We start from the raw sequence: 18,853 nt of genomic DNA, 5'->3' as shown, positions 1-18,853 counted from the left end.
AAATGAGTAGCTCAGCAGGTGAGCTTACCTAATGGATGGCAGAGTTAATTCCTCAATGCCCCCTTGAAGCTGAGGCAGGAGCCATGGAACACATCAACAGAAGATGACCTAGAGCAGAGGTCAGCAAAATTCTGTGAGGGTCAGATAGTAAATATTCTACGCTTTGCAGGCCATACAATTTCTGTTGCAACTGCTCAACTCTGTCGTGGTAATGCAAAGGCATGCACGCTCAGTTGCTCAGTCACGTCTGACTCTTTGTGACCCCATAGACTGTAGCCCACCAGGCTCCTCTAATGGGATTCTCCAGGCAAGAATACTGGAGTGGGTTACCATTTCCTTCCCCAGGGGATCTTCCCAACCCAGGGATCAAACCCACATTTCTTGCCTTGGTAGGCAGATTTTTTTTTTACCACTGAGCCACCTGGAAGACCCATAATGCAAAAGCATCCATAGTCAATTTCTAAACAAATGAGTGTGACCATGTTCTAATAAAATTTTATTTATAAGAAAAGTTGATGGGATGGATTTTTCCTATAGGCTGTGGTTTACTGACCTCTGATCTAGAGAGCCAGTTTGAATCATTTTAGGCAGGACTGGGTAACGCTTTACCATCATGCACACAAATTTGTTGGATATAAGGGATATTTAAGACATGTGAATCATCCTTTCATTATCCTGAACCTCAACTTTGGCCTTTATTTCAGATAACCCTTTGGGGGAGAGCTTGGGTAGTCCTAGCTAGAGAACGTAGAAAAGATCAAGAAAAGGCAAAAGGAAAAGAAAGAAGTTGAACAGTTATGAAAAGTTAGTAGAGAACTATGGACATATGGAGTCTTAGAGTTGGACTTGCAAGAGACAAAACACTTCAATTGATAGACATATTTCCATAGAAAACAACAAGATTGGACCACTGAGAACTGAACGACAGAGGGAAACCATGACTGCAGTAGAAGCAGCTTGAATCAAATACAAGGAGAGGCTCGACATCAATAAGGCATTTACTTTAAGCTAGGACCAGCACTGGGAGTTTTGCAAATGTGATTGTGTTTAGTCTTCATCACTCCTCTCCAATAGAATATTACTTATACTAAAACATTAGAGGTCTCAGGGCAGAGAAATGATGTCACTTGCCCAGGGAGATGCAGCTGATGAGTGTGGACACCAAGATGACAACCGAGAAGAATTTAACATCAGAGCCCACACTTGCCCCTCCCCTACTTCCCATTTGCCTTAGATTCCAAACCCTGAGTCACTTAAGGGGATCGAGGGCTCATTTCTGTGAGGCTCCGAGTCCAGAGGGTGGACCCTTTCCTCTTCAACACCTTCCCATTTCAACCGGGCCATCCTGGCCAGTCTCAGCTCTCTCCAGGGCCTTCTATGCAGCTACCCAAATGGGGAATGACTGGGAACCACTCTCTCATCCTGAAGACCTTCTCTATCCCTTCTGTGCAGGTAATTCTGTGACCTTCATTAAGTCCCCTGGGGAGAGCAAGGCTCAGCAATAGACACCGAGGGGAATGGGCCTGGGGGCAGAGGAGGCTGTCTGAGGCCCTGGGGGCTCCCAGACTTATCCCCCACTGCCATCCCTGGTCAAAGAGGGCCTGAATGACCGTTGCAAATTTCATATGAAATCCATCCCTCAGTGCTACCAAGTGTAGGGGCGGGTGGGGGGAATGTTTTAAAGTCAAGCTATAATATGCCTGCAATAAAAGTTTACCAGATTTCATATAGGCTCCCAATAATGAGGGGAGATATTTCAGTAGCTCGGAGAGTGCTGGAAGAGGAAAAGCAATTCCCAGCACCACTTCTTCAAGGTGAGAATCTGCCTCCCCATATGGTTCATAACTGGGAGTTTCTCCCATTTAAAGGGGATAGTATCAAGTTGTGTGTCTCTTTCTTCCTCACTGGGGTTTGTAATGATTCCTCAAATCTTTTGAATGAAGGGTCTTAAAGCACTAAGTTTGCCCTGGAGATGAACGGTGAATAGTTACACCCCAAACCTTGGAAGAGTCCAAAGCTACAGCAACAGAGAGGTAAAAGGGTGAGGAATTACAGGGTGTTCAAGGAGTAAATGAGCTGGGGCAGGGGTCTGATGGGAAAGCTTGTGTCCTTAAGTTGTGAGCTCTGGGAAATGAATGGAGACCAGATCAAAATGTGGCTGCCCTAGACAAGCACCTGTGGGGGCCATGTCCCTATGAGGTGGCCAGAAACTTAAGAGAAAGTATAAAGAAGACGCTCCCGGGGTGCCTGGGGGAGGGGCCCAACTGGGGAGCCAGAGAGGATGCTTGGCCACCTGGAAGCCCAGGAGATGCCTTCAGAGATTTGGGAGAGGGGAGAGAAAGGAGGCAATGGCCAAGTTCAGGGAATAGCACTTGAGGGAGGCAGGCACAAAGGCAAATGTCCCTGGTGTGGGACCAGAAGGAGGGGAGCTGCTCTTCCCAGCTGCCCTCCTGCTCCACCCAGAGAGTAGGGGCTCCTTCTCCCTCTGCAGGAAGCTTATGGCAACCTGGACCAAGAGGCCCCTGAGGTCTGATACAGAACCGCGGAGCCCCATGCTGTTCACTGGCTAACAGGCATCACGTCAAATCTCATTAACAGAAACATGCCCTATTTCAAACTCATGATTGTGCAGACACAGACAAGACTCGAACTGACATGCGAGCTTTCAATAAAAAGAGAGTGTGTTCTGCAAATCAAGAGTGTGAAAGAATTCTGGGCTAGAGGGATGATTAACCTATTTGGAGAAAAGCAACCAGATTTCAAGAACTTGGAATGACACGAGCGCCTCTGTCTGCATCTCAACAGTGTCACTTACGCATGACAGCTGTCTCCCTACTTCAGAGGACCGGCAGACTCTGCCACATAACACTTCTGTCAGCCATCAATTGGTGGTGGTGGCTGGTGGTGGTGTTTAGTCGCTAAGTTGTATCCAACTCTTTCATGACCCATGGACTGTAGCCCGCCAGGTTCTTCTGTCCATGGGACTTTCCAGGCAAGAATACTGGAGTAGGTTGTCATTTCCCACTCCAAGGCATCTTTCTGACCCAGGGATTGAATTCGTGTCTCTTGAATTGGCAGGTGGATTCCTTACCACTGAGCCACCAGGGAAGCCCCAATTGGTGTTGCCACCTGTGCTTAAAATTGTGATAGTGACTGTCTCCTTCTTTTAAAGTCCAGCTCACGTCACCCCTCTCCTGCTCCCACATGAGACCCTCGAGGACTTCTCAGTCCAACAACTTTCTCTAAAGTGTCCAGAGTCTAAGTCACCTAGGTGCCATTTATGGGTTATCTTGAAATATAAGTTCTGTCACATGCCCAGAAGTTACAACCCTAACTAGACCAAGAGTATTAATACTTAGACACCAAAAGACAATCTTTATAGTAATTTGACTTCATAGGTCACCAAGAATTCTGTGTTGGCTAATTGAAAGGGAAGTGTGATTTCCTCAAAAAATCTTTATATAAGGATACTATGACATGCTAAGTCACTTGAGTTGTGTCCGACTCTGTGCGACCCCATAGACGGCAGCCCACCAGGCTCACCCGTCCCTGAGATTCTCCAGGCAAGAACACTGGAGTGGGTTGCCATTTCCTCCTCCAATGCATGAAAGTGAAAAGTGAAAGTGAAGTCGTTCAGTAGTGTCCGACTCTTCACGACCCCATGGACTGCAGCCTACCAGGCTCCTCCGTCCATGGGATTTTCCAGGCAAGAGTACTACAGGAAGCAATTAAAAACGATGAGTTGGGGCCATATATATTGATTGACCTAGGGTGATATTATACTTTTAGTGGAAAAAACTGTTGTAGGTTATGCACATCCTATGATCTTATTTTTGAAGAAAAAAAATTTATATTTTATAAACATTTAAATATGTTTGGAGTGAGCACAGAGAAAAGGAAGGAATAAAATACACCAAACTGCTAATGTTTATCTGGGGGGTGGGGTTGGGGGAGGGAGTTGGCTTTTCCGTTGCAGGTCTCTGTGTCCTTTGGCTGCAACAAACATGCCTTACTTTGTACTCGGAGGGGGCGTCTGTAAGTGTTACAAATAATGCGAAGTCCAGCTGTGTCAGACTGTGCTCTAATCCCGACAGCATCATCTCTTTCCCATGAGGCTTAAGGCCAAGCGTGGCATGGGGAGGGGCCTGGCAGATCATCTGTCTCCTGCCATCCCATGTGGCATCCATGCACAGACTCCCTGGGCATCTTAAACAGTGCCCTGCCTGCCCACTTCTCCTTGAAGGAACCATGGGTGGCTTTGTTCCTTCTGTCCCAGGGACCCCCGCCTGAAACAGCAGACAGCACTTGAAAACTAGACAGTGCCCCCAGGAGGCTGGCATCCATGTACAGCGAATCAGACTCCCTTACTAGTTGGGTTCAGCCAACAGAAGGATCAAGTCACCAGAGGGTGGGAGGAGAGAGGGGTCAGGCTCCTCATTCCTCCAGCTCCCTCACAGCCCAGCCCCAGGCTGGTGATAGCTGTGTTCCTCTGCTGAAAAACCACTGCTCTGCTGGGTGCCCCTTCTTCAGTCTTCTTGGAGTGTGTAAGTGCTTCATGTCTTGGTGGGGGGCGAGTGTGGTAAGTTTCTTGCTGTTACTAATCCAGAGGTATTTCCCATCCTTGAATGGTTCCCTCAAACATGCCTACACTTGTGAACAGTCCCTTTATTAAACTCTCTTCCATCCCCCCCATGAAGGTACCATCTGTTTCATGCCAGGACCCTGAGCTGCTTCCCTGGTTCTGCCACTGGCAAAGGGCTCCAGGGAGCTCCAGAAGACAGCAGGGCTGTATTGAATATCACCCATGTTGGAAAAGACCCTGATGCTGGGAAAGACTGAGGGCAGGACAAGAAGGGGGTGACAGAGGATGGGATGGTTGGATGGCATCATCAACTCAATGGACATGAGTCTGAGCAAACTCTGAGAGAGAGAGCGAAGGACTGGGAAGCCAGGCGTGCTGCAGTCCATGGGGTCTCAAAGAGTCGGACATGACTGAGTGACTGAACAACAACAACAAACATTTTGAGAAGCCGCTCCAAGCTAGAGACAGCCACAGTCTGGAAACACCTCTCTCAGGCAGGCTGTCCAGCCTGAACCGGGCGCTGGGGGGTACAGTAATGGGCACAGCTGAGCATCCTGGGTCTCTTATGCACTAGCCATGGAAAGGTGGTCCATAAGGCCAGCTCACCTCCTTGATGGTCATTTGAAGAGAGGAATCAAGCAAGCTAAGAGAAATGGAACTCTCCATGCCTCTGTGCAGTCTAGACACAATCAGAGGGTGCCGTGGAGCCAGCTGCTGTAACCTGTAGCTCCCATGGCAAAACTATGCTCCTGTGACTCTCATCCAGTGGGTGTCAATCAGGCAAGGAACAGGGAGAGAACAGATGCAAACAAGCCAACTAAAAATATACCCGTTGCTGACTTCGTTAAATGTGCAGGAACATTCTCAGTCCCTGGGGCAATGACGGGACCTCAGGATCTCAAGGGGCACAAGTGAAATGGCAGCTAAAGTAAAATTCAATATAAAAACAACAACAGGAATGACAAATATAGATATCTGATACCAAAAAACTCTGTTCATATTCAAATCCTAATTTGACCTACCACTAACTCCAGTGTTCTTGCCTGGAGAATCCCAGGGACGGGGGAGCCTGGTGGGCTGCGGTCTATGGGGTCGCACAGAGTCGGACATGACTGAAGTGACTTAGCAGCAGTAGCAGCAGCAACACCTAACTATTAATCAAGCTGAACAAGGGTGAACTGTGACCTCTGTCCCCGTTCTCTTCCATCATCCAGCACCTATCATTCAATCTGTGTGTGCTATTAATGCATGAACTCCAGGAAATGTGAGAGGAGACCAATCTCAGGCTCAGTTAAGTTCAGTCGCTCAGTCATGTCCGTCTCTTTGCAACCCTGTGGACTGCAGCACACCAGGCCTCCCTGTCCATCACCAACTCCCGGATCTTGCTCAAACTCATGTCCATCGAGTTGGTGACGCCATCCAACCATCTCATCCTCTGTCATCCCCTTCTCTTCCTGCCTTCACTCTTTCCCAGCAACAGGGTCTTTTCCAACGAGTCTTCTTCGCATCAGGTGGCCAAAGTATTCTTAAGGCAAGAATCTCAGGCTTGTTTCTAGACAGAGCAGGAAGTTACAACCAAGTGGGGCCTTAAAGCCAGGCATAGATGACAACAGACAAGCCAACAACTCCTCTACCATCACCCATCACCCACCCGCCCACTTTATTGGCAGCAAGAAAGCAAAGACAGTCTAAACCCAGGTATAGAACAGCCAGGAAAACAAAGAACTGGTTTTCCTATCCATAAAGGCCCATGTTCTACCTTTAGTCTAGTGAGAACACTGTTTGAATGTTACGGAAGTCAAGATTAAACAGGCTTAAGCAGAAAAGGGGACTGACTGACTGACTCATGTAACTGAAGTCCAGGGGTGGGTCAGGCATGACTGATCTAGGTCCCCAGGAATCTCTAACTCTCTGCCTCCCAGATCTGCTTTCCTTGGTGGGACTATCTTCTCACTATTCATGAGTGGTCCCCAGCAGCTCGAGGCTGATACCTGCTATTAGGCAACTCCAGAGGAAAGTACATGAAAGTTCCTGAAAGAGTCTTAGATTTGAGTCTCAGTGGGATGACCTGTGTCACTTGCCTGTTGGGGGCCGGCGTGAGGCACTCCACCCATGACAAAGGTCATGAGGAAGGAGGCTCGACATACACAAAGACAGGATCAAGCCTCAGGAGTCCCCCTGGAAATTCTTGAGCATCTACCCCCATAACCAGAGCCTGCCTACTTTACTACTTTGTGCTCTCCCCTACACCTCTGACTTTATGGGGGGCTGGCCTCCACCACCTCTTTCAGAGAAGGAGTTAACTTAGAGCTCCAGTTAATAATAATTCCTGGGCGTGATAGGAGTGTTTCAACCTACAAACTCCTCTGAAAGTTCTTTAGCCTGCCTGACAGGCTTGTCTGGCCATATGTGATTGCTCACAGCCTCCCAACCGTGAGAGGTATGAGATGCTTTAAACCTTCTAAAAACAGGTTCTTTAGAGAAGTTAGAAAATTATTAGAATAAGTATAGTGGGCTGATTAGAAATTGTATTGGTGAAGGGTTTTTCATTTGTTGAGCCAATGTTTACTGCTAAGTCTCCACATCCCCTGCCCTTACACACATTAATGAATACATAGAAGAAATAAGTATTAACCTTTGATATAAATCACATTAGACTTAGGCTAAGTAAATTCTTTCCTTAACTAAAACCCACTACACCCTCACCCTATAGGAATGTAACTTTATTTGGGTAGCGTCTGTTTTAAGAATAATCACCCTTGGAGAAAAAAGTGTTCTGGTTGACTGACCACTGTCACAAGGAGAGGGTCATAAATTGTCAGCAGGCCCCCCTGGCCAGAAGATGATGTAACACCCCTAAGACCTCTGTATACATTTGTATGAACCACCTGACTTTGATAAAAGTCAGGACTGCTGTCCCCGCGTGACTTTTGTATAACATCTCAGTGTATAAAAGTAGACCATGGAAAATAAAGAATTGGGATCAGTTCCTCGAAATACTGGTCTCCCCATGTCACTTTCTCTCTCACTCTGGCTGAGTCTCCATTAGGAGCGAGGAACCTGCCATGCTTACTAATTATGCCTGGGCTTCTAAGATCCTGCCCGGGAGGCCTCAGTGTCTCCTTTCCTTCGGGAGAACGGAAGGACGCCTGCGGCCTACGTAAGTGGTGCAAGCTTCTTGTCTTGAAGTTTTATTGGTCTCCCGCGTAAATCAAGCTACTCAGCCTCTTTTCTCCACTGAATTTTCCTACTGAGCTATCCTCATTCTATTACTCTTTATATCTTTGATGAATATTTAAATAGTCACCGAAGCCGTCTCCCCTTCGAATATCCTGGATCAGCCGGGGCTGGACCCTGGCACTTGCCCATCTGTAACCATTCCTATGGCTAAGAAAAGGGAATGCTGATTGGCCAGGCCTGGGTCTTGCACTCACCCCTGGGTCTTGGAAGTAGAGTAGTCTGGCACAGAGTAGGCATTCAAAAAATACATGATGAAAGGAAGAAGGTATGAATGAATGAATCAGTGAATGGCCCAGAAGTGTGAAATTTCACAGTACATTGTGGGACAGTGAGTTGGCTACGGCAGGTGAAAGAATGTAATGGGAAAGTCACGATAAATAGATAGGATCTGATGTGATAGCCATGGGCAAGTTACTCTGCCAAGCAGAGTACAAGCCACAGGACACATGGAGAAGCCCAGATGAGCTGTGTGCCTCTGGAGCTTACAACCTGCCAGGGGCCATGTTCCAACGACCTATCTATTATAACAAGGAAAATGTGCTGGGGCCTACAGGAGCAGGGGCATGTCTTCCCACCTGGGGAGGGAGGAGGGCTTCAGAGACCTTTCTGTGGAGGCATCTATTTTCTATTTGGAGTTGGTGAGTGGGCTAGTTTAGACAGGTGGAAAAGAATGAATGTTTTGGGTAGGAAGGCTGATCAAGAATTATGGGGGCTGGGATTTAGGACAGGCCTATGAGAAGGAGCACCTAGGAAGGGGCCATAAATGGGTTCAGGAGGCCCCAAGCAAAGGCTGAGTCTTCTGGCCAAAGGTTTAGAGCTTTACATTTTGGCCTTGGGGCACTGCAGTGGCTTCTTGAGCCAGTTGATCCCAGTCACCTTTAGAAATAGCATCTACCTGCTCTCAGGGCATCTCAACTCGAATTCACGATCTTAAGGAATTGACAGGATCTCTCGTTCCAGTGGGCTGCTGCTGCAGGGGTGGGTGATTCTTCTCTGAGAGGCAGCATCTTCAGGCTGCAAATTGCCTCCCTGACTTTCAACCATTTCCAGCAGCAACAGCGTAGCTCATCTTAAAGAGCCACATTTCCTGGCATGAGTGATAAACTCAACTTTAAACTGATTATTGAAATCTACAAGCTGTTAATCCAGTGGCTGCAGTGAAGCCCCATTCTCTCCACTGTTTAATCTTCACTTACAATGACAGGATTCATGCGCTCTTTCAGCGGCTCTCTGCAGTCCCTGCCATGCCTTCTCCAGCCTTCTTCCACAGTCACTCCACACAGCAAATACACTCACATAATCTCCTCTCTTCATCTCCCTCTTCTCATCTCCTATCTCTCTATCTCTGTCCCTGAATGAGGCATATCTGGAAATTACTGGCCAAAGCCAGCAAGCAAATCACAGGGAAGAAAATCTGCACAGATGGAATGAATGGATTCATAAGAATCTTTGCTCACCCTGCACAGGAATGGTCCAGTAGGCTCAGATGTCCACTTGGTTTGATGAACCATCTTAGCTGGCTGTCTGGATTGGGTCCCTCCGCAGTGGAGAGCCTTGTCACGGGCTTCCTCAGGGTTACCCAGGAACATCACTGAAGTGAGTGTTACTCCCCTCCCCAATAAGCAGCTTTACTGCAGGTCTGGAGCTCACAGGTGCCAGGGCTAGCACTCATTGGGCCGAGTCAGAGCTGCCCTCTGTCCCCACACCAGACAAACCACAAGCACAGAGGCCCTTGTGTGATTTTCTAGAGCAGGGGCTCCAGAAAGGACCTAAGGAGGTTATTGCCTCCCTCGTATCCATCCTGCTGCCTGAGGCTTTGCCCTCTGGGAACAACACCAAATGGCCAAGACCAGTGTTACTACACATACGGCACTTTCTTCTTCTTCTTCTTCGAAAAGAAGTTATCACACGGAATGGAATGAAGAGAACTGACATAGACAGGGAAACTGATCCCCAGGTACAGGGCTTCTTCTGCCAGTGGGGCGACGGGGGGCCCCCTGCTTATCTTCCTTTGTCAAATTTGGTTCATTTATTCTCCTCAGCACTAGGCTCTCTCCACTCAGATTGGTCCCCCGGATGAATTCTCAGTTAGGTTCAAAACGTGTCACTAGGTGGTATCTGCTTACATCCAGCCAGCCATCAATCAACAGCTTGTGGAGCACTGCAGGCTAATGACACCCAGAGCCCTGTGCTTGACCCTGGGCAAGATGGGTGGGGCGGGAGTGGGGGAACCGTGACACAGAAGAAGTATTTCTTTTGCTGAGAGCTTCTAACTCATTAGACAGGCGGATGCAATCCCCACAAACCTCCCAGATGGCAATTAAATTACAACCAAGGGCATGTGCCAGCTGTCTTAAGGAAGGCTCCCAGATACTGACATGTGACACTTCTACTTATGTCTCATCCACCCAATATGAATGCATCTGCCTTGAGCAGGTTCAGCCGGGCTAGAGCAGGCAGGTAGAGGTGAGGGGTTCAAGAAGGCTTCGTGACACTCAGAGCAGGCAGATGTGTGCACGTGCTTGAGTGTGCGTGTGCGTGTGCCTCTTCAGACTGGCCTTCGCCAACCTTCTCCCTGTTCCCTCGGCACTCTCTGCCTCCCCTCCCCTTGCCTCCTCTCTGCCCACCCACAACGCACTTAAGAACCAGTGGCCTTTCCAGCCCCAGAGATAAGTAATTTATTGTGATTAAAGGCATGCCCCTCACCAAGGGCATCTGCCTCTGCATTTGAAAAGGGGCGATCAATGCTGAACCCCTAGGACTAGGTCTCTAACAGGAAGTACTCAATGATAGGGAGATGGGTTTTCTAACAGCTGTTATAAACCTCCTGTAACTCACACACAGTGCTGGGTAAATCACATCCATTAAATCATTCAACCCTCATAACAATTCTGCAAAAGACACATTCCCAGCCTCATTTCTCAGAAAGGGAAACTGGGGCGTGGAGGCAGGAACAGGGCTTGCCCAAGGTCATCCCATGGTGGAGCAGCTCTGCCCCTTTTCAATACCCTATACCTGGATGGGGACAAAATATCGCAGGGAGGTTGGGGACAGATGGGAAGACATGCTCCTCAGAGCCCCACCAGGCACAGACCTACAGAACCACTCCCTGATCCAGGCTGACCCCACATCTGTCAGATCCTTCTAGAGTCTGCCTCTCAACCCTACTCCCTCTGAGGCCACCCGATGCGAACAGCCAACTCACTGGAGAAGATCCTGATCCTGGGAAAGACTGAGGGCAAAAAGAGAAGAAGATGGCAGAGGATGAGATGGCTGGATGGCATCACCGACTCACTGGACATGAGTTTGAGCATACTCCAGGAGATAGTGAAGGACAGGGAAGCCTGGCGTGCTGCAGTCTATGGTGTCCCAAAAAGTTGGACATGACTGAGCGACTGAACACATTCTAGAGCCTGCCTTTCAATCCACTCCCTCTTTACCTCGTACCCCTCCCTCCCCTCTCCCTCTCTCCCCCTCTCCCCCCTCCTCTTTCACTTTGGGAAGTAATCAAAAAGGCAGGGATTATCCACCCTTGCATTCATACCTCCCCACATGAGCCTCTGGTTTGGGGCCATCCCTAAGCAGTTTTTAAGAAAGCAATCTAAGCCAAATTGAGTGTACCTCCTCACCTGAGATTTTAGCAATGGAGTCATTTCTCTGGAAAATAATGATAATGAAAAATAGCCTCCAATTATTCAAAGCCTATTTCTATGAATAATTCAGGAACAAAGGAGTCCCCTTTTCTGCTTGCCACAGCACTCCTCCTCCAACCTGACCCCTTCCTCACTCCCAGGGTGCTTTTTAATTCTACCCCAAAGACTGTAAATCTCTGCACACTGAAGCGCTCAGAAATTTGGTCACCTGGAAATGGGTGCACGTGTGCTAAGTTGCTTCAGTGATGTCTGTCTTTACCACCCTGTAGATTATAACCTGCCATGCTCCTCTGTCCATGGGATTCTCCAGGCAAGAAAACTTGAGTGGGTTGCCATGTCCTTCTCCAAGGGATCTTCTCCACCCAGGGTTTGAACCCGTGTCTTCCATCCAAGTACTAACCAGGCCCAACCCTGCTTAGCTTCCGAGATCAGACGAGATCAGGTGTGTTCAGGGTGGTATGGCCGTAGATGAACCCCTGTCTTACATCTCCTGCATTGGCAGGTGGGTTCTTTACCACTAGCATCACCTGGGAAGCCTCATCTGGAAATACCAGTTAAAATAGCCACCAGTCTGACATTGTGCTAAGCATGTTGTGTGCATTCCCTCATGGAATCCCCTCTGAATCTGGTGCTACCTACTTATTACAGATGAGGAAGCAGAGGCTCAGAAAGTGAAAGAAATTATCCCAAGGTCATATAACTAGAAATTGATGGAGAAGGACTCAAGCCCAGGAGATGCCAGAGCCTACACCCCCACCAGCACTCCGATGCTGAGTGCAGATGGCCAGATATGGGGTGAGGGGCAGGGATAGAAGAGGGGTGGGAAGTGGTTCCTAGGCTGCAGTCCTGACCACCTCTCTCCTTGTGCCCACTCTCAACTCCAAAGTAGAAGCGCTCTTTCAGCTTGTTCCAGTTCTTTAGGATTTGCACTAAATCGTTCCTCTTCCTGGGATGTTTCTGGACTCAGTTTATAGCATTGGCTTCCTGCAAGATCCATTTGGTGAACAGAAATCTGGGAAAACTTTTCGAGCCCTCTGGCACCCAGGGGCAGGCTTTGCCTTATCTGGAGTCCAGCTCCTCAGAGGAAACTTTATGAAGTTTTATGTATAAGTGAAAGCAGACCCTCCCTCATCTTGTCACCATAGCAACCTATGTCCCATGATGACTGAGAGATGGGAGAAACAAGTGTGCAAACTGGACTTACAGCTTCCTGGTCTAAAATGCTTGTCCATGGATCTGTTCTGGTTCTTTAACTTCTCCCTGTGAGGCAGGGCACATGGTACCTTCTCTACATGCAGCACAGAGAAGGGGCCCAAGTTGGCTAAGACTCTGCCAGCAGACAAAGCCTAGATACCCAACAGTGGGAGAGGAAAGAAGGCACATTGACCCTGTCCACCCCAGTCATGAGTGGGCTCTGGTCAGCTCCATGGCAGAGCCAGCCAGGGCACTCCAGTATCCATCCTGCTTTCTTCCTTAGAAACAGAATTCTGACACCTATTCCCACAAACTATCTCTAGGAATAAAGCCTATATGCCCTGCTCTCCCCGGGCAGCTGGGTTCTGACCACATGAAATGGAGCAGAAATATGTGAAAAACGTATAGGAAACCTTCCTTTTCTTTCCTTCTTCCCATTTGCTGCTCATACGCAGATGTGACGGCAGTAAAGGACCAAAGTCACTGCCACGTTGGCAGGAGAGTCCCTGACCTCATCGACCTGTTGCTCTCCTCCCACCTGCTGGCCCTTCACACTGGCCAGACGCACCTGGGAAATGGAGGACTCCAGCTGAGTGGTCCTTAGTGGTCAGCCTCTGGGACTCAAGTAAGGAACCTCCAATCAAGGAGACACGATGTCAGAAGACCCTTCACCCATTTCTCCCAAAGGTAGAATCCAAAGAGCTCATACATTCCTGCTGGAACCCCCACTCTTTAAACCCACCTCAGCATTCCCTGCCAAAAACATTTAAGCCTGAAACCAATTTGTATACAGACCATTATTTGTACATGCTAAATTTTTGTCATTGCTATTGTTTTCATTTTTTCATTGTGATAAAATACAGATTACATAAAATTTACCATTTTAATTAGTTTTCAGTGCATCCTTCAGGGGCATTAAGTACCTTGACATGGTTGGACAACCACACCACTATCTATCACTAGAAGTTTGTCATCACTCTACACTGAACTCCATACCTATTAAACAATAACCCTTCCCTCTAGCTGCTGGTAACCACTATGCTACTTTCTGCCTCAATGAGCTTGATGATTCTGCTGCTGCTGCTGCTAAGTCACTTCAGTCGTGTCTGACTCTGTGCGACCCCATAGACGGCAGCCCACTAGGCTCCTCTGTCCCTGGGACTCTCCAAGCAAGAACACTGGAGTGGGTTGCCATTTCCTTCTCCAATGCAAGAAAGTGAAAAGTGAAAGTGAAATCACTCAGTCATGCCCAACTCTTAGCGACCCCATGGACTGCAGCCTACCAGGCTCCTCCATCCATGGGATTTTCCAGGCGAGAGTACTAGAGTGGGTTGCCATTGCCTTCTCCTTGATGACTCTAGATACCTCATAAGTGGAATCATACAATATTTGTCCTTTTGTGACTGGCTTATTTCACTTAGCATAATGTCCTCAAGGTTCACACATCTGGTAGCATGTATCAGAATTTCCTTCTTTTTAGAGACATATTTCATTGCATGTATAAGCATATCTTGTTTATGCATTCATTCATAGATGGACACAGGTTGTTCCCACATTTTGACTATTGTGAATAATCTTGCTATGAACGTGGGTGTATAATACTTGTCTGATTTCCTGCTTTCAATGATTTTGGATATACACCCAGCAGTGGGATTCTGGGGCACACGATAATTCCATGTTTCATTTTTTGAGGAACCACCATATTGCTTTTCCACTGTCTCTGCACCATTTCGCGTCTCTATCACTGCTGATTGTTCTTCGTGGCATTTTATGCACCTGTCTGTGGTTTCCTCATCCAATCAGCACCTTCCATGTAAGAACCCCACGTTCTCTTGCCTATAGTTGGGACAGCAGTAACTACTTACGGGAGACCTCAGATAGAAAGACACTGCAAGACACCAAACTCAACCTAGAAAGAAAAACAGCCAAGAAAATAAGTGCAGAGACATGGACTGTAACACAGAAACAACATGCTATCCACAGATTATTTAAGGAAGTCTTCCCAATAAAGATCGTATTTGAGTTGGAACATGAAAGGTGAGAAGGATGCCTACAGCCGGCACTGAGAAAGGAAACTCTGGGTGAGTGAAGCAGTGAGAGAAAAGACACAACAGTGTGAAAGCTTCCGGGGGACCAGCAGGCGCTCAGGGAGGCCAGTACCTAGAAGAACGGCTGTGCATTAGAAGCGGATGAGAGGCATGGCCATCACGATGCTCCAGAAGAAGAGAGTGCACGGTGTGAAAACCCTCAAGTCACAGACAAGCAAGGATACCCAATTAGGCTCCCTCACCTCCTGTGTCCCATCATCCCTTCTGCCGCTAGTAATGCAGTGAGCTGGCTGGGAAACCCCATGACAGAATGATGGGGAAGTCCGATTTTCTAAAAAGCACCGAAGTCAGACTTTATTGGAGATCCACACACTCTCACTTGCACACACACATTATCTTATGCTGCAGAGTTGCTCACGGAAGTCAGGGGTGGGAAACAACACCTTTTGTAACTCTGGGGGAAAGTACTGCTCTTCAGAGAAGCTCAGTTTCTTTCTTCCTCCCACAAGAGCTGTCATCATTCAGGTCTTAATAGCAACAGACTCGGTAAAGAAAGGAAGATGTTTGGGAAAATTTTTACACCTCCTCCACCTCCATTCAGTCTTACATTTGGGGAACAACCAACCACTTCAAGTCACTTTTCAATGTTTCATTCTTTCTAAAAGATTAAAAACAACTCACCTCAAAGCCTTCCATGTTTCTCAATCTATATTTTAGGTTAGCAGTTGTGTTAAACAACTGTTGTTGAGGAATGAACCACCTCCCCACCCCGATCCCATGGGCACCCAACAATAGGCACTTATGTGTCACTCAGCAGGTTGGCTGGGCAGTGCTGCTTCACGTGTTTCTCATTCTTATCCTGGGGTTGGGGTGAGTCAAGCAATGGTCACAGCACAAGAGTGCAAGTCAATTGCATCAGCACATCCCAAGCCTCTGCTTGCATCATTCCCCCTAGTATCCTATTGGCCAAAGCAAGTCCAAAGGCCAAGCCCAACACTGAAGAGCAGGGACATGTAATCCACCTTTGTGAGAGGGACTGCAAAGTGACACAGCATGGGGAACAGATATAGAGAGGGGTAATCCCCTCCCCATAATAAGTAAAGTATCTGCTATTCACCAAGCCCCACATTTGCTGAGTTTCTACCATACGCAAGGCACCATGGAATACCCAGTTGAACTCCATTCAGTCTTCCCTCCAGAAATTTACAACCTAAAAAAAAAAAAAAAAAAAAGAGGTAAGTCCATAAAGAGGTTAACACTGGAATATGAAGCAAAGAACTTGGGGTGGCAGTGACATATTCTGTCAGTGAAAGTCAAGAAATACTTTGCAGGAGAGGGAATATCTTAGATACAAGAATGATTTTGATGGATTTAAAAACAAGGACTCTTAGCTCTCCAGTCAAGAACAAGAAATCCAAGATCAAAGACAATGCCTAATGTGTTTTTATACTGTAAACTGCTTTCATAGTACTGGATACTAAGGGTGCAGGGGGTGTTGGGTTCCCAACTTGATCAGGCTGAAGAGAATTCTAGAAGTCACCTAAACTAAGACCTGCATCAGGACCCCCAAACTCTACTAAGCCCTGGGGATCCAAAGATGAACAAGACACAGTACCCTGCCTTAAAGATCAGGCAGTCTTTAAGACTCTCAGAATAGATAAGAGATGTTTGCACATGTGTGCAGGTGTGTGGCTTATGATTGTGGGAAATTAATAGAACCAGTTTGCAACACCAAAACCACATGAAACACAAAACCACAAGGACAGCACTAATGTGGCAGCTTCAAGGACAATGGAAATTTGCTAAGAGGCTTCAGGTCAAGGTCTACACTTTGTACATTTCCCTGGAAGAGGATCTGAATTCTCTGTAAGTGTCTGGAGTAGAATTTCTTGTGAAGCCCCTGAGCTCCAAAGAGTTTGGGTGAAACATGATTGTCTTCCCAAAACTTGGAAATTAGGAGCAAGATTATCTCTTCAGATCCATCTGTTCTCAATTACTTTGGGGAAACCAAGGCAGCATAGTAGACCCTTCTCTTGCTGATGATCCAAACTAACAAATGCTCAAGGTCATCTAGAGGTTAATGCAGCCAGGAATTCTCACTGTGAAGTCTAAGGATGGTGATGAGTAAGTCTGTAAGCACCCTGAAATAACCAATAAAATGCATGCTTTCATGACTACAATTTTGGAGTAAGAATTCATAGCTTTCATCCATCTATATCCTCAGTACAATTATCCTCAGTAGAATCCTCAGTACACCTTCAAAAAAAAGTCTAAAAATTTGGCCCACTCCTTCATTTATTCAACAAACACTGATGCTGACAATTCAGAGACCAGGTACCTAGCCCAGGGAATACAAGCAAGATAAGATGCCGTGCCAGCCTTCAGGGAGGACAATCCAGACATCATCTTGCTCTTTCAAGAAACCTATTAGATAGGTCAGCAAAACTTGAAACCCTTTCAAAATATGGGCCCATCTGGTCACCCAACTTATTCCTTCGGATTCCTCAAATCCTGTCCCCTCACCCACACTACTCTGTCCCTGTCTCCCTCCCTTCCAGCTTGCAACAGACATTTAAGAAGCACCTCCTTTGTGCCCGGCTCTGGGGCTGCATCTTTTTTTAATTGCTGGAACCATGCATTGGACTGAGCCAATTTGAGGCAATTCATCTCTATGGCAAAAGAAAACAAAAAATCTAAGATGTCTCTTCTCCTCTCCTCCCCTCTGCCTGCCACCTTGCCCTGCCCCAGTCAGGGAAAGCTTTGTTTTCTCCTTGAAGAAGCCGTAATGAAGACTCCCCTATGTTTACGGTTTACGGAAGAAGAACATTAGAGAATTGCCATGGTTACAGGCCCCATTCTGCCTCCATTTGAGGACCAGAGGGAGCTGGAGGAAAGCATCGAGCAGCAGCTCCTGGTGCCACTCAGCCTGGAATCATCATCAAAAAAAAATGTTTACATCAGAGGAGAAATTGCTCTTCGAGTAGCAAAGGGAAAACGCCAGGCCTGATGAGATTGTTACACAGAATCTTGGCTGGGTTGTTTCTCCCTTGCTCCCCCTTCCCCCGGCCCCATTATTATTTAAGGTTGTATTAAATCAGGCAGAGGGAGCAGACGACAAAATGCAACTTAGTGTCAGCAGCTCTGGCAGGATGCCCAGGCTGGGGCTGGCCCCGTATCGCATCCTCTTCATCTTCAGCCGCAGCAGCCGAGGCTGCCAGCATCAGCATCTCCCTGCAGACCCTGCGGGAGAACCAGACCAGAGCGCCCCACCCCCAACCCACCCAACTCACCTGCCTCAGGGCTCAGGGGCTCGAGCAGACCATCCTGACTCTGAAACAGAACCAGGGTAGGCTAGAGCTAGGCAGCCAGCATCCTAACACAGCTCTGTTCATTTTTAACTGTGTGTCCTTGGGCAGGTGTCTTTGAGTCTCTGAACTGTGATTTCCCTTCCTTTCAAATAGGGTATAGGTAACCATCCTGAAAGCAGTGCAGAGGAATGATGTTCTTAAGGGTTAGGTCTTCTCATGCCTTGGTTCTCTCACCCGAGGAACAGGAATGATGGCAGCACTCACCCCTGGAGTTGTGAGGATAAACACTGCCTCGCTCAGAAGCGCGGGTAGCTGTGAGGAGGCGCCATCAGTGTGTGGTTACAGCTCACAGCACATTGTTCTAAGTGCCTCTGCTCTTTCAAAAAGCCCAGAGATTGATACATTTCTGCAATAAGGGGTGTTGTTTGGGGTCCAGATGGCAGGAGAGGCTGTTGACATTATAACAGAATGATTTTACACCCCTCTTTCTTCCTTCCTCTTCCCCACCTCAAGCCATCCCCCCGAAGGAACACAGGGATATGGGATTACCATGTGGCATTCCTGAGGGCTTATCCTGAGGGGACCTGTGGAGGAGGCTGGGCTGGAGTAGGAGGTATGAGTGGCCCCTGGGGTTGGGGAAAGTCTTCTTGGGTATCAACCTGAGGATGGGAAGCCTAGATTTCTTCAGTCTCAGCTCCTGAAGGCAGAGCTGTCTTGGGAAGGGGTTCTTGAAGAGGGAAAGCAGGAGCTGAGAGGTCCCAGTGTGGGAAGCCACAGCTGAAGGTGCGGAAACCAGATCTCGTTTGTTAATAACAAGGGACTGATTCA

General features: G+C 47.7%; 1 non-coding gene and 1 pseudogene across 1 annotated transcript; both read right to left on the bottom strand.

Annotated features, from left to right (window-relative positions):
- Positions 1–11,825: 11,825 nt before the first annotated feature.
- LOC112444550 (uncharacterized) lies at positions 11,826–11,945 on the bottom strand (annotated as a pseudogene).
- Positions 11,946–17,390: 5,445 nt separating this feature from the next.
- Positions 17,391–17,444, bottom strand: MIR2393 (microRNA mir-2393). Its single transcript, NR_031167.1, has one exon. It is a non-coding gene; the product is annotated as a microRNA mir-2393 (primary transcript).
- Between the last annotated feature and the right edge of the window lie 1,409 nt (positions 17,445–18,853).

This window comes from Bos taurus, chromosome 26, assembly GCF_002263795.3.
Source record: "Bos taurus isolate L1 Dominette 01449 registration number 42190680 breed Hereford chromosome 26, ARS-UCD2.0, whole genome shotgun sequence".
Lineage (NCBI taxonomy): Eukaryota > Metazoa > Chordata > Mammalia > Artiodactyla > Bovidae > Bos > Bos taurus.
The sequence above is the reverse complement of the archived record's forward strand: the minus strand, read 5'-3'. Positions and strand labels throughout refer to the sequence as shown.